Source organism: Populus trichocarpa, chromosome 18 (assembly GCF_000002775.5).
Source record: "Populus trichocarpa isolate Nisqually-1 chromosome 18, P.trichocarpa_v4.1, whole genome shotgun sequence".
Lineage (NCBI taxonomy): Eukaryota > Viridiplantae > Streptophyta > Magnoliopsida > Malpighiales > Salicaceae > Populus > Populus trichocarpa.
In genome coordinates, this window is record NC_037302.2 from 10,920,700 (window position 1) to 10,935,493 (window position 14,794).

Genomic DNA, 14,794 nt, shown 5'->3' on the forward strand with positions numbered 1-14,794 from the left:
TGTGAAAAAGAAAGCCTTTTTAGCCGAACAAGTTAGTGCCATTCTTCAAAACAATAATGCTTTGAAATATAAAGACCCTGATTGTCCTACAATTTCTTGCTTTATTGGAGAACATAAAATTGAAAGAGTTTTACTTGATCTTGGAGCTAGTGTGAATTTACTTCCATATTCAGTTTTTCAGAGTCTCAATCTAGGTGAGTTAAAACTAACTTCTGTAACTCTTTTACTTACTGATAGATCTGTAAAATTACCTAGAGGAATAATTAAGGATGTGTTAGTACAAGTTGATAAATTCATTTACCCTTTAGATTTTGTTGTCTTGGATACACAACCTGTTGAAACATGTAATCCAATCTCTGTTATTTTAAGATGTCTGTTTCTTGCAACTTTTAATGCATTGATTAATTGTAGAAATGGACTGATGAAGTTATCATTTGGAAACATGACATTGGAGATGAATATTTTCAACATTTGCAAGCAACCTGGAGATGATAATGATTTATAGGAAGTGGACTATATTGAAAAATTAGTTCATGATCAATTTCAAACCACTTCCAGTGAAATTGAGTTTGATGAATCTAACGATTTGCAAATGGTCTATTTTCAGGAAGAATCAAAGGCAAGTAATTGGAGATCAAAAATTGAGGAATTGCTACCACGATCAATGGAGTCCATACCTTTAAGTGTTCAAACACCAAAACCTGATTTGAAGTCGTTACCATTCAATCTCAAATACTCGTTTATGGGAGAAAATGAAACTTTTTCGGTAATAATTTTTTTCATACTTAATGTACATCAAGAAGGTAAGTTATTACATACTCTGAAAATGTACAAAAATGCATTAGGATGGACCATAGCTGATATAAAGGGAATTAGTCCTTTGATTTGCACACACATAATTTATTTGGAGGAAAACGCTAAACCCTCTAAAGAAATGCAACGAAGGCTTAATCCTAATATGAAAGAAGTAGTGAAAAATGAAGTCATTAAGCTTCTAGATAATGGAATCATTTATCCTATTTCTGATAGCAAATGGGTAAGTCTTACCCAAGTTATACCCAAGAAGTTTGGAGTCACTGTGATAACAAATGAGAAAAATGAGTTTATTCCAACTAGAACTATTACTGGTTGGCGCATGTGCATTGACTATAGGAAACTTAATTCAATGACTAGAAATGATCATTTTCCTTTACCTTTCATGGATCAAATCCTAGAAAGAGTTACAAGTCATGAATTTTATTGTTTCCTAAATGGCTATTTAGGTTACAATCAAATTGAAATTGCATTTGAAGATCAAGAGAAAACCACGTTCACATGTCTATTTGGTACTTTTGCATATTGAAGGATGCCTTTTGGATTATGTAATGCACCAGCCACATTTCAAAGATGTATGCTCAGTATATTTAGTGATATGGTTGAACGTTTTCTTGAAATTTTTATGGATGATTTTTCTGTTTTTGGCGATTCATTTGATGATTGTTTGACTAACTTAGAAAAGGTTTTGAACAGGTGTGAAGAGAAGAATCTTGTGCTAAATTGAGAAAAATGTCATTTTATGGTTTCAAATGGCATTGTACTTGGTCATATTTTTTCATTAAAAGAAATTGAGGTTGACAAATCTAAAATAGAGTTAATTGTCAACTTGCCAACACCAAAATCTATTAAAGGTTCATCAAAGATTTTAGTGTAATATCTAAGCCATTGTGCAACCTTCTAACAAAGGAAAATATTTTTGAATGGACTGAACAATGTGAAAAGGCATTTGTTAAACTTAAAAGCCTGCTTACTTCTGCTTTGGTCATTCAACCTCCTAATTGGTCATTATCTTTTGAAATAATATGTGATGCTAGTGATTATGCCATAGATGTTGTCTTAGGACAAAGAAAAGATAAGAAACCCTATGTGATTTACTATGCAAGTAAAACTTTAAATAGTGCTCAAATGAATTACACTATCACTGAAATGGAATTACTTGCAGTAGTATTTGCATGTGACAAGTTTAGATCTTATCTTGTTGGCTCATCTATTGTTGTTTTTAGTGATCATGAAGATTTGAAATATCTTCTTTCAAAGAAGGATTCTAAGGCTAGATTGGTACGGTGGATTTTGTTACTTCAAGAATTTGATATCACATTCAAAGACAAAAAAAAGCATCGAAAATGTTGTCGCAGACCATTTGTCAAGATTGACAATAGATTCGAGATCTGAAATCACACCAATTGATGACTACTTTCCTGATAAATCTTTACTTTCTGTCTCTACAATGCCTTGGTTTGCTAATATTGTCAATTTTCTTGCTACAGGACATTTGGCAGCTCATTAGAGTACCCAAGACAAAACAAAGTTTTTGAACGAAGTGAAGAACTTTTATTGGGATGACCCTTACTGATGCGAACCCTAGTAGAATTTAATGGTATTCACGACCCCAAGATCAATCTAACCCAAGTTTGTTGAGATTTGAATGAGCTTATCACAATGGAAGACTTGCTCCAAGGCAACAAGACTATAAACCAACTCGATCACAACGCCTACACCTGGAGACGAGCAAAATAAGTATAAATTCACAACAAAGAATGGTCAATTCTTTGAAGAGTTGAAAGTTCAATCAAGAACCAAGATTGAGCAACCAAAAGTCGGCTACAATGCTAAAAATATTATCAAAAGTCTCCCCTAAAATTATTCCTAAAGAGTATTTATACTCCAAGCCAAAACCCTAGTTTCCATAATGGGTCTCACAAAAACCCAATTTAAATAATAATCAACCCAAGCTAAAACTAGCCCAAACTAATTAAAATAAACAAAATAAACAAGTCTAAAACCCAAACAAATTGTCTCCTCTCAAAATAATTAAATTTTGATAGCCCAACTAATTAAATAAGACAAGTTCGTTGTTTCCGCATTCTGTCTGGCAACAGCAAGACCCAACTTAAAATGGATGGTTCTCTCTTGTCTTAATGAATTAGAAGGCATGCCATATACCGTTGGAAAGGTATGGAAGTCTAGTTTCCAGATCAACTAGAATCACATCAAAAATCGATCTGTAACTCCAGTTATGACTAAAAGAGTAACAAAAGGTCAAACTGTCCGAATCTAGTCTTCTTCTCCCAATCCTTGTGTAATGGTCTTGGTTCCACCAACAAGCCCCTCTTGAACATGAATCAGATTAATCAAGGCTTGCTCTTTATTATTAAAAATCCTCTTGAAGTCCACCTTAGCCCATGTATCTTGAAGAAGTCCATTGAAAGCTTCTTTGAACTTCTTAGCCCTAAGCCTAGTAACTGGACCAGCTAGAACCTTTAATGGATCCTTTGATGGTTGGATCACATCATCCCCTCGCTCCTCAAAAGGATTCGACCTCGAATCATCACCTACATCAAACAAAGAAAGATCAAAAACATTGAATGTAGCACTAACACCATACTCACATGGTAGATCCACTTTGTAGGCATTATCATTAATCATTTCTATGATCTAATAAAGACCATCTCCTCGAGGCATCAACTTTGATCTTCTTTGTTCAGGAAACCTTTCCTTCCTCATATGCACCCAAACCCAATCACCTGGTTCAAATCTTACTAATTTTCATCCCCTATTGGCTTTGTTTGCATATTGTTCATTCTTCTTTTCTATTTGTTGCCGAATTTTTGCATAGAGATCTTTCACCACCTGTGCTTTTTGATTACCATCAAGACTAACCCTTTCATCAACAGGTAAAGGAATCAAATCTAATGGTGTCAAAGGGTTAAAACCATAAACAATCTCAAATGGGGAATAATCAGTAGTAGAATGCACACTACGATTATATGCAAATTCAATGAATGACAAACAATCTTCCCAATTTTTAAGATTCTTTTGAATGATAGCCCTTAACAATTGAATCAAAGTCCGGTTAACAACTTCAGTTTGGCCATCTATTTGTGGATGACAAGTAGTAGAATATAAAAGTTTAGTTCCTAACTTACCCCACAAAACCTTCCAAAAGTAACTCAAAAACTTAACATCTCGATCGGATACAATGCTCCTAGGAAGACCATGTAGCCGAATGACCTCTCTAAAGAATAGTTCAGCTATATTTATTGTATCATCAGTTTTATGGCAAGCAATGAAATGTGCCATCTTAGAAAATCTATCCACAACAAAAAATATAGAATCTCTCCCTTTCCTAGACCTAGGTAGACCCAAAATGAAATCCATAGAAATATCAACCCAAGGTTCCTTAGGAACAGGCAAAGGTGTGTATAGTCCATGAGGCATTACCCTAGACTTAACTTGTCTACATGTTATGCACCTATCACATATTCTTTGCACATCTCTTTTCATATTAGGCCAATAAAAGTGCTCATGCAGAACCTCCAAAGTTTTAGTAATTCCAAAATGCCCCATTAAACCTCCCGCATGTGCTTCCCTCACAAGTAATTCACGTAAAGAACAATTAGGCACGTATAACTTATTTTCCTTCAACAAAAATCCATCATGCCTAAAATATTTATCCATGGCCAAAACCTTGCATGTGTCATATATAGCATCGAAATCATGATCATCAAGATATAATCCCTTAATATACTCAAATCCTAGCAATTTAGTATTAAGAGTATTAAGAAGAACATACCTTCGCGACAAGGCATCGGCGACCACATTTTCCTGATCTTGCTTGTATTTAATCACATATTGAAAAGTTTCAATAAATTCAACCCACTTAGCATGTCTCCTACTTAACTTACCTTGACCCTTCAAATGTTTCAACGATTGGTGATCAGTATGTATGACAAACTCTCGGGGCCACATATAATGTTGCCAAGTCTCCAAAGCCTGCACGACTGCATACAACTCTTTATCATAAGTGGGATAGTTAAGAGTTGCACCATTGAGTTTCTCACTAAAATAAGCGATGGGCCGTTTTTTTTGCATTAAAACGGCTCCAATACCTATTCCTGAAGCATCACATTCAATCTCAAAAGCTTTATTAAAATCAGGTAAAGATAGTAAAGGTGCCGAAATCAACTTTGATTTTAACAAGCTAAAAGCATTTTCTTGTTCTTCTCCCCACTTGAAACCCACGGCTTTCTTAACAATTTCAGTCAATAGAGAGGCTATCATACTAAAGTCTTTAACAAATCTCCTAAAAAAACTAGCCAAACCATGAAAACTCCTAACGTCTGTTATGGATTTTGGTGTAGGCCATTCTTGAATAGCCTTAACCTTAGCCTCATCCATTTCTATACCTTTTGCACTAACCACATATCCAAGAAAAACAATCATATCCATGCAAAAGTCACACTTTTTCAAATTAGCATATAAGGACTCTTTTCTAAGCACATCAAGAACTTGTCTCAAATGACTTATATGCTCATCAATCTCCTTACTATAAATCAATATATCATCAAAGTAAACGACTACAAACTTACCAATAAAAGCATGCAACACATGATTCATCAATCTCATAAAAGTACTAGGTGCATTAGTAAGTCCAAAAGACATAACCAACCACTCATACAAACCATAGTTAGTTTTAAAAGCAGTTTTCCATTCATCCCCTTCTTTCATCCTAATTTGATCATAACAACTTTTCAAATCAATTTTCGAAAACAATTTAGAACCATGTAATTCATCCAACATATCATCTAATCTAGGAATGGGATGTCGATACTTTACAGTGATGTTATTGATAGCTCGACAATCCACACACATTCGCCAAGTTTTGTCCTTTTTTGGAACAAGAAGCACGGGAACTGCACAAGGACTCATGCTCTCTCGAATGTATCCTTTCGACATCAACTCCCCCACTTGCCTTTAAAGCTCCTTAGTCTCTTCAGGATTGCTCCTATAAGCCGGCCTATTTGGTATAGATGCTCTGGAACAAAGTCAATTTGATGCTCAATACCTCTAATTGGCGGCAAACCACTAGGAATGTCATCCAAAAAGACATCCTCAAATTCTTGCAAAAGAACTTTAACAACACTAGGAACACAAGAATCTAAATCATCTGAGTTAAAGAATGCCTCCTTATACACAAAAAAAATCATAGGCAAATCAGAAAGATAGGCATGTTTAAGATCATTAGATTTTGCAAAAAAATTAAGGTATTTCCCCACTTTTTCTACACACTCTTCTTTTCTCACCCTTTCTTTCTTCTCTCCACTCATTTTCTCTCCACTCTCGGCCTTCTTTTCATCTTTTTGTTTTTGGCCATGACCCTCCCCTAATGTCCCAATGGCCGAAACTTTGTTCCCTTTTGTTTTCAACTCTGGCTCACTTTCTTTTCTCTCTTCCTCATATCCTCACCATGTTGTCCAGCTTGTTTTTCCATTTTAGCCAAATCTTTTTGTTCCTCCACTTTGGCCGAAACATGTTGCTCTTCCTCACAACCCTTCTTCAATTGAATTTGATCTTCATACACTTGCTTTGGTGAGAGTTGGGCAAGTGTATAAATCCTTCCATCCTTTTCTAATGAATACATGTTCTTAAACCCATCGTACTTGGCTTTTCTATCAAATTGCCAAGGCCTCCTTAATAACAGATGAGTAACATGTATAGGCACAACATCACATAACACTTCATCCTTATATTTGCTCATTCAACCATTGAAGTTGATAAGGCCTCTCATGCTTTATGGTATTCAATCCCAACTTTCTAACCAAAGTAACACTAGCAACATTAGTACAACTACCACTATCAATGATCATACTACATACCTTATCGTTGATTAGGCATCTAGTATGGAAGATGTTCTCCCTTTGTTGCTCCACATCATCCTCCTTAGTCTGAACACTAAGTGACCTTCTAATCACCAAAACTTTATCACCAACAGCATACTCTAAATCACTAGCATCCTCAAGTGGGGGCATGTCATCACAATCAGACTCCTCACTAGTGGACACAATCTCTCCATCATCCCTTAGAATCATAACTCGACGATTTGCACATTCTGATGCATAGTGTCCCAATCCTTGACACTTGAAACACTTTATATCACGATTACGCTTCGGTTGAACTTCTCCCTTAAGTTTTTGATCATTGGTTGAAACCTGCTTCTTTTTCATGGAGTTAGGTTCGACAACTTTAGAAGTCACCAAAGGCTTCGATGACACACTACCCTCTCTCCTATAATTCATCTTCCAACCCGAAGAAGACCCCATATAAGCTCCAGATCGTGTATTACCCTTCCTTTTCAACTGTCCTTCAACCTTAATGGCTAAGTGTACTAACTCCTCCAAATCAACATATGATTGCAACTCCACAACATTAGCTATGTCTCTATTCAAGCCATTCAAAAACCTAGACATCGTAACTTCCTCATCTTCATTAACATTAGCTCTAATCATAGCCACCTCTAATTCTTTCTGATACTCCTCCACACTCTTATTACCCTGTGTAATCATTTGTAAATGATTAAACAACTCCCGATAATAATGTTTAGGAACATACCTCTTCTTCATTATTGTCTTCAACTCCTCCCACGTGCTAACTGGTCTTTCTCTATTCCTTCTTCTTTCTACCACCAATCTCTCCCACCAAACCATGGCATAGTCAGTAAACTCCACCACAGATAACTTAACCTTCTTTTCTTCATAGTACCTATGGATGTCAAAAATCATCTCCACCTTTTTTTTCCAATCTAAATAAGCTTCCGGATCAGTTTTTCCCTTAAAGGCTGGGATTTTTAACTTAATACTACCCAAATTTCGGTCTATATCTCCTAAATCATCAAAATCCCCTTTATGCTCAAAATCCCTATGTGGTCGAATATGTCCCCTCCTTGACCGATTCTCATACCTCTCTCCCCTATGTGTACGGAACCCACCACCACGGTTAAGATCATCCTCGACTTCATCTGTAGAGTTTCCAGCAACACTCTCCTCCTTCCTAGCTTCTCTAACCCTTTTACTACGCCCTCCATCAGACCTAGTCTCTAATTTTTCAATCCTAGTCATCAGCTCACCAAACATAAATTCCATATGTTGTTGTATTCTCGAAAGCCCATCTTCTTGGATTTCACCGTTCTTCTGTGGCACACTATTAGAAGACATTATTTTTTTTAAAACATGCACGAAAATCATTAGTAATAAAAATAACACCTCACACACTCGTGTTTCACACAAATTTATAGGTTTTTCACTCGAATATGCTCCCTATGCTTTTTTCCACTCAAATTGTCTTCCTTTAGTTCTTGAAATCACTTAGCAACAATTCAGAAAAAAAAAAACAACCAACTATGCAATGAATTTATAAATTTGATATAGACTCTAGAAGCAAGAAATTACGAAACTAACAAAACGAAACTCGATGACAAATTCACGAGTAACAATGCAAATTTGTACGAATAATATGACAATTTGAAGACACGAAAAAAAATCAAAAAAGAGCTAAACAATTATGAATTATCAAGAACTAAGGATTTAATTCAAAAAAATTTCAGAAACTCAAGAAAATCAACTAAACTACCCAAATTTTCAAGAGACACAAACAAGACTACTAAAAGATTCGGCCAAAACAAAAAAAGTGATTTTTCTTTTCTTTTTTTCTTTTTTTTTTTTGCGGCAACAATCAAGATTTTAAGATCAAACCTCCTTGTTTATATATATATATATATATATATATATATATATATATATATATATATAGGTGGCCAAATCTATTAAGAATCAAACAAGAAACAATAAAGACTCAAATTGAAGGATATAACCTGTGATTATATCAGCTCTGATACCAACTGATGCGAACCCTAGCGGAATTTAATGGTATTCGCGACCCCAAGATCAATCTAACCCAAGTTTGTTGAGATTTGAATGAGCTTATCACAATGGAAGACTTGCTCCAAGGCAACAAGACTATAAACCAACTCAATCACAACGCCTACACCTGGAGACGAGCAAAAGAAGTATAAATTCACAACAAAGAATGGTCAATTCTTTAAAGAGTTGAAAGTTCAATCAAGAACCAAGATTGAGCAACCAAAATTCGGCTACAATACTGAAAATATTATCAAAAGTCTCCCCTAAAATTATTCCTAAAGAGTATTTATACTCCAAGCCAAAACCCTAGTTTGCCTAATGGGTCTCACATAAACCCAATTTAAATAATAATCAACCCAAGCTAAAACTAGCCCAAACTAATTAAAATAAATAAAATAAACAAGTCTGAAACCCAAACAAATTGTCTCCTCTCAAAATAATTAAAGTTTCATAACCCAACTAATTAAATAAGACAAGTTCGTTGTTTCCGCATTCTGTCTAGCAGCAGCAAGGCCCAACTTAAAACGGATGGTTCTTTCTTGTCTTAATGAATTAAAAGGCGTGCCATATACCGTTGGAAAGGTATGGAAGTCTAGTTTCCAGACCAACTAGAATCACATCAAAATTCGATCTGTAACTCCAGTTATGACTAAAAGAAATGAAAGGTCAAACTGTCCGAATCTAGTCTTCTTCTCCCAATCCTTGTGTAATGGTCTTGGTTCCACCAACAAGCCCCTCTTGAACATGAATCAGATTAATCAAGGCTTGCTCTTTATTATTAAAAATCCTCTTGAAGTCCACCTTAGCCCATGTATCTTGAAGAAGTCCATTGAAAGCTTCTTTGAACTTCTTAGCCCTAAGCCTAGTAACTGAACCAGCTAGAACCTCCAATGGATCCTTTGATGGTTGGATCACATCACTTGCTTATTTAAATATTGTCTTGATCAAATATTTTGAAGATGCATTCCCGACAATGAGATAAGTAGTGTCATTAAATTTTGTCATTCTGAAGCATGTGAGGGTTATTTCTAATAAAAAAAGACGACTGTAAAAATCTTACAATGTGAATTTTATTGGCCCACCATGTTCAAGGACACATATGCATTCTGCAAAACTTATGAAAATTTTCAAAAGTTAGGATCTATTTCAAAACGTCACATGATGCCTATAAATCCTATTCTTGTCATTGAAATCTTTGATTGTTGGGGTATAGATTTCATGGGTCCATTTCCTCCATCATTTGGTTTTGTGTACATACTAGTCACATTAGATTATGTTTCAAAATGGATAGAGGCAGTTCCAAGTCGAAACAATGATCATAAAACAGTGATCAAGTTTTTAAAAGAAAATATTTTGAGTCGGTTTGGAATCCTTAGAGCCATGATAAGTGATGGTGGAACATGTTTTTGCAACAAGTAATTTGAGTCTTTAATGAAGAAATATGGAATCACACATAAAGTTGTCACCCCTTATCACCCTTAAACAAGTGGACAAGTAGAACTTGCTAATAGGGAGATCAAACAAATCTTGGAAAAAACAGTGAACCCTAATCAGAAAGACTAGTCTTTAAGACTTAATGATGCACTTTGGGCTTATCGAACTACTTTTAAAACATCATTAGGTATACCATCTTATAGGCTGGTTTATGGAAAACCTTGTCACTTGCTTGTGGAACTTAAACATAAAGCTTATTGGGCTATTAAAGCTTTCAGTTCAAACCTTGATGATGCTAGCCAACTACGTAAGTTACAAATAAATAAGCTTGAAGAAATAAGAAATGATGCATATGAGAATTCAAAAATTTATAAAGCAAGAATCAAAGAGTTTCATGACAAAAGAATTTTGAGAAAAACATTTGATGTTGGTTAAAACGTTTTGCTCTATAATTCTCGACTTCATTTATTCCCTGAAAAGCTAAGATCAAGATGGAGCGGTCTAGTTATTGTGAAACATGTGTATCTTTATGGGGCCTTTGATATTGAGAATCCAAAGAATGACAATGTTTTTAAGGTAAATGGACATCGTTTGAAAGTTTACTTTGATAATTTTTCAGTTGAAAATGACTCCATTGAATTGGGTTATCCCGTGTATAAAGATTGACTATTTTTTTCTCACATTGTGTTTGTGTTTTTTTTTTTAACTCTTGTTTGGCTAGTCTCTCTCACCCCGGTCAAATGGTGGATAACGGTGCTCCGTGACTCTTAAGTCAGTTCTTTCAGTTTCCCATAATAACTGATATCTGTGTATATATTTGTTCAATTCCTTGTTCCTTCTCTTTTCTTTGCATCTTTTTTCCACTTCTTATCTAAAAATGGACATCACTCTTGAAAAATTGAGAAAGTATTTTCCCGCTCTACCTCAGAATGCGATTACAAAAATTTACCATGCTAGGTGTGCAGGATTGAGGTTGTTAATGAACCATGGAATTCCTGAAGATATTCACTGTCAATTTTCCAATTCTTTCATTTCATATATGCTGTTATAACCCATTTTTGGGTTCTTCCTAATTACATTCCATTTTCTTAAAAAAAAAAAGAGGACACGGTGCCGTTTTAAACAACACTGTGCATGTTCTTCTTCCCTGCGTATGTAGAGGCAGGGAAGAAGAAGTTTTAATTTTTCCTGCTCGCCACTTTCTCTCTCCACCCCACTTGCCCGAGAAACCCGGCACTACCCATGCCCACCATACCCTACCAACATAAAAAAAAAGAGGGAACCATGCCCTGGGGCGGTTGTGCAGAAGCCACCCCACGCCACCTTACCCTGCGCTTAGACAGGGGAGAACCAGCAACAAATAAAAGGATTTTTGGAAAGGAAGAAAAAGAACGAACAGACAGAGAAGGAAGAGAAAAGAAATAACAGGGGAGTTCAGAGGGAAGGAGAAAGAAAGAAAAAGAACAGAGAGAGGGAAAGAGAAGACAGGAGGAGAAACAGAAGAGGAGGAAGAAGAGGAGAGACAGAGAAGATAACAAAAAAAATAGAGGAGGGGCTGAGGAGAGAAACAGAGGAGACAGGAGAGAAGGAAAGAAAACAACTGCCGCTTACACCGCCACCAGCGCCTCCACCGTTCCTCCCAGCCACCACCAACAGCACCGCCACCTACTAGAGCCACCACCAGCCTCTCCTCCATCAGCTCCACCACAGTAAGCCATTCGGCCACCAGGAGCTGTCGTTGCCCCCTCTCTTTCTCCCCCTACAGATTTTCTTCTCCTTCTTTCTTCCTGCCTCAGCCACCATCTACCACCACCGCTTGCACCCCAGTGCCTTTCACGCCAGCCAGACCACCGTCATCACAGGTCAACCTTCCTCCCCCTTCTTCTTCTTCTTCTTCTTCCCCGTTGTTCATTGCATGAACAGTAGGCGTGAATTAATTCACACCTTCTGTTTATGCATGAACAATGGGCGTGAATTATAATTCACGTCCACTGTTCATGTAGCTGTGGGATTCGACCTAGATTTTTTTAGGCCGGGTCTGGCCCAATTCCAAAAATTTTCAAAAAAAAATATTTTCGAAAAAATTTGTGATTTCCCCGCGTACTTTGTTACTGAATTTTATTAACCCGTCTTGGTTTCCAATCATTCCTTATATCATATATATCTTTCTTTCTAGGTCTACTAACAATATCACTATCCATATTTTTCATATATCAACTAATTAACACATAAAAGTAACAAAACCTTTTAAAGAAGAATTTCTACAAGGTACCAATGTACCTACTTGCAGTCTAGCTATGCCCAGTCCCTCCGACTCGTTGAACCACTCCAACGATATCCCCTGCATTGATAGGTTTTCAAATTCATTATCATTATTGTATTAAAAACTACTCTTCACATGTAATAATACCTATTATAATTTCACTCGGTTATTTGTCCACAATCAAATTCATTTCTCCTTTTATATCATTTTAGTTACATATAAATAAACAAGAATTTCATTCCATCTTGATTAAATCCTAAACACAACTACATGCAAAAATACCAAAAAAACTCATTTAAAGTTCAACAATTTTCTCAAAGGCATTCAGCTCCTAAAACATCAAAGAAATTCCTCTTTATCAAAACCATTATCCACGAGCTTAGTTATCAAAATTTCAATACAATTTAAGTCAAGAGAGAGAAGCTCTCGGTTGTAATGAGAAAAGCTACTTACGTGCTCTGCACCGTGCCTTTGTTCTCTTCTCATTGTGCAACATTCTTCTTTTCTTGTTCTCTACTCTCTAGACGTTCTTTCTTCTATCACTTATGGCAAAATCAAAGAGCAAATCTTTGATTCTTAGGTTTGCCTAGGGCGATTCAAACTCCAAGTCTCCCGCCAAGCGTCTGCTTCACGCACGCCTAGGGCACAGTCTCGCAGCCGATCTCCTATTCAGTAAGACCTCATGTCCTCCTATCAAGCCTTCACCCCTCCTCGAACCATGGTGGTCTTCTCCGATCTCGCTGGTCCATCTCACGGGGCTAGGGTTTCTTCCAAGCTCAGGAACAAAGCCATGCAGAAGAACAGTCCTTCTGCACAATCATCACCCTTTTCTGCTTCTTGTGATCGCAATGAAGGTTCCTCTGGCAACTCCAGATCAAGCATCTCGCCTAGTGAGCATTTGGTCTGGTCTAACCCCAGTGGTTCTTACCCGGGTTCAGGCCAAACCAACCCAGGATCGAGTACCAACTCTCCTCCCCTGCCAGCTTCTGGAAGGGGCCTCTCTACTCCATGTCTTTCTGGAGCCTCCCCTACCCTGCTGGCATTTCCTCTTTCCCATCCCTGGCGAAAGACAGGACTCTGTCTTGAAGTCATCGGTGTGCTGCCACAAACATTCCAACAGGTACTTCCAACTCATAGTCTCCTGCACTTATCCATTTCCCTGACTATGTCTCCTCTGCATCCTGTCATCTTAAGGAAACCGATATTGGTGAACATGTTGATATGTGGCATTTCTATTTGATTGGTTATGTTGCTGGGAAATTCCCAGGCTTTGCATCTCTGTCCAATTTTCATTAGCAAAAACTAGTAACATAAAGCTAATTTTACAATGCATGATTCTGGCTGGTTAATCTTTGCCTTCAAAACTGAAATGGAAATGTTGGATATTCTGGGTGGAGGCCCTCACTATGTGTTTGGCCGGCCTCTCATCTTGAAAGTTATGCCAGATTTTTTTGATTTTCAAGCCACTAATATGACAAAAACGCCAACTTGGCTAAGATTCCTAAATTTACCTCTAAGATGCTGGACTTCAATCTACCTTTCAAAGCTTACTGGCATTATTGGGAAGCCAATCCATTGCGATGATCCTACTGCAAATATGACCCCGCTTTCGTATGCCAGGGTCCTTATTGAGGTCGACTTGCTCTTAGACCCGCCAACTTTTGTAAATGTGGTTCTACCCAATGGCACATCTCTCTCCCAACAGGTTATGTATGAATTTCTTCCCTGTTTTTGCAAAAGATGTTGGGTCCTTGGACATTCTGTTTCCACATGCAATAAAGAAGCCAGTTCAAAATGTAAAAACCAGCCTCATGATGCTCTTACCTACTCTGGCAATTCCAGTCCATCTGCAGAGACTGCAGCTGTTGAGAAGCAACAACCATTTAGTGCAGTCCCTCCTACAGATCCCCCAGTTAATCTTATGTTCACTGAAGTTGTCACAGCTGGTGAAACGAGGCCTACATCTCCTGGTCGTAAAAGGACCAAAATTGCTGAGGCAGAGCATTCTGGTTCCAAGCAATCTGCTACCCCAAAAGTTGTACACATCTCTGAAGAAGGTGATGCTGCTGATGTGGAGCCTCCCAAGAGGCAGTATTTAACTAGAAGCAGAGCTGCTGCCACCACCAGATTGGGTCAACAGGAGAAACAGAAATCCAAGGCCCCTAATGTACTGGGTAAGCAGGAGAAATTCAAGGCCCCTGTCGTAGCTGACCTCATGCTCCAGAGCAGTTCTGATGACTCTCCTCCAACATTTTCTTTATCATTTCCTAATTTGTTTCATTGTATTGTGGATCTCTATTTGATATGGAGGTTGTTCCCTTGTTATTTATATTGTTATGTACCGGTTACTCAGCAATATGTCTTG

The 14,794-nt window shown here is 37.1% G+C and overlaps 1 pseudogene; it reads right to left on the bottom strand.

The window, feature by feature from the left end:
* Nucleotides 1-3,435: 3,435 nt before the first annotated feature.
* Nucleotides 3,436-8,027, bottom strand: LOC112324919 (uncharacterized; annotated as a pseudogene).
* Nucleotides 8,028-14,794: the final 6,767 nt, after the last annotated feature.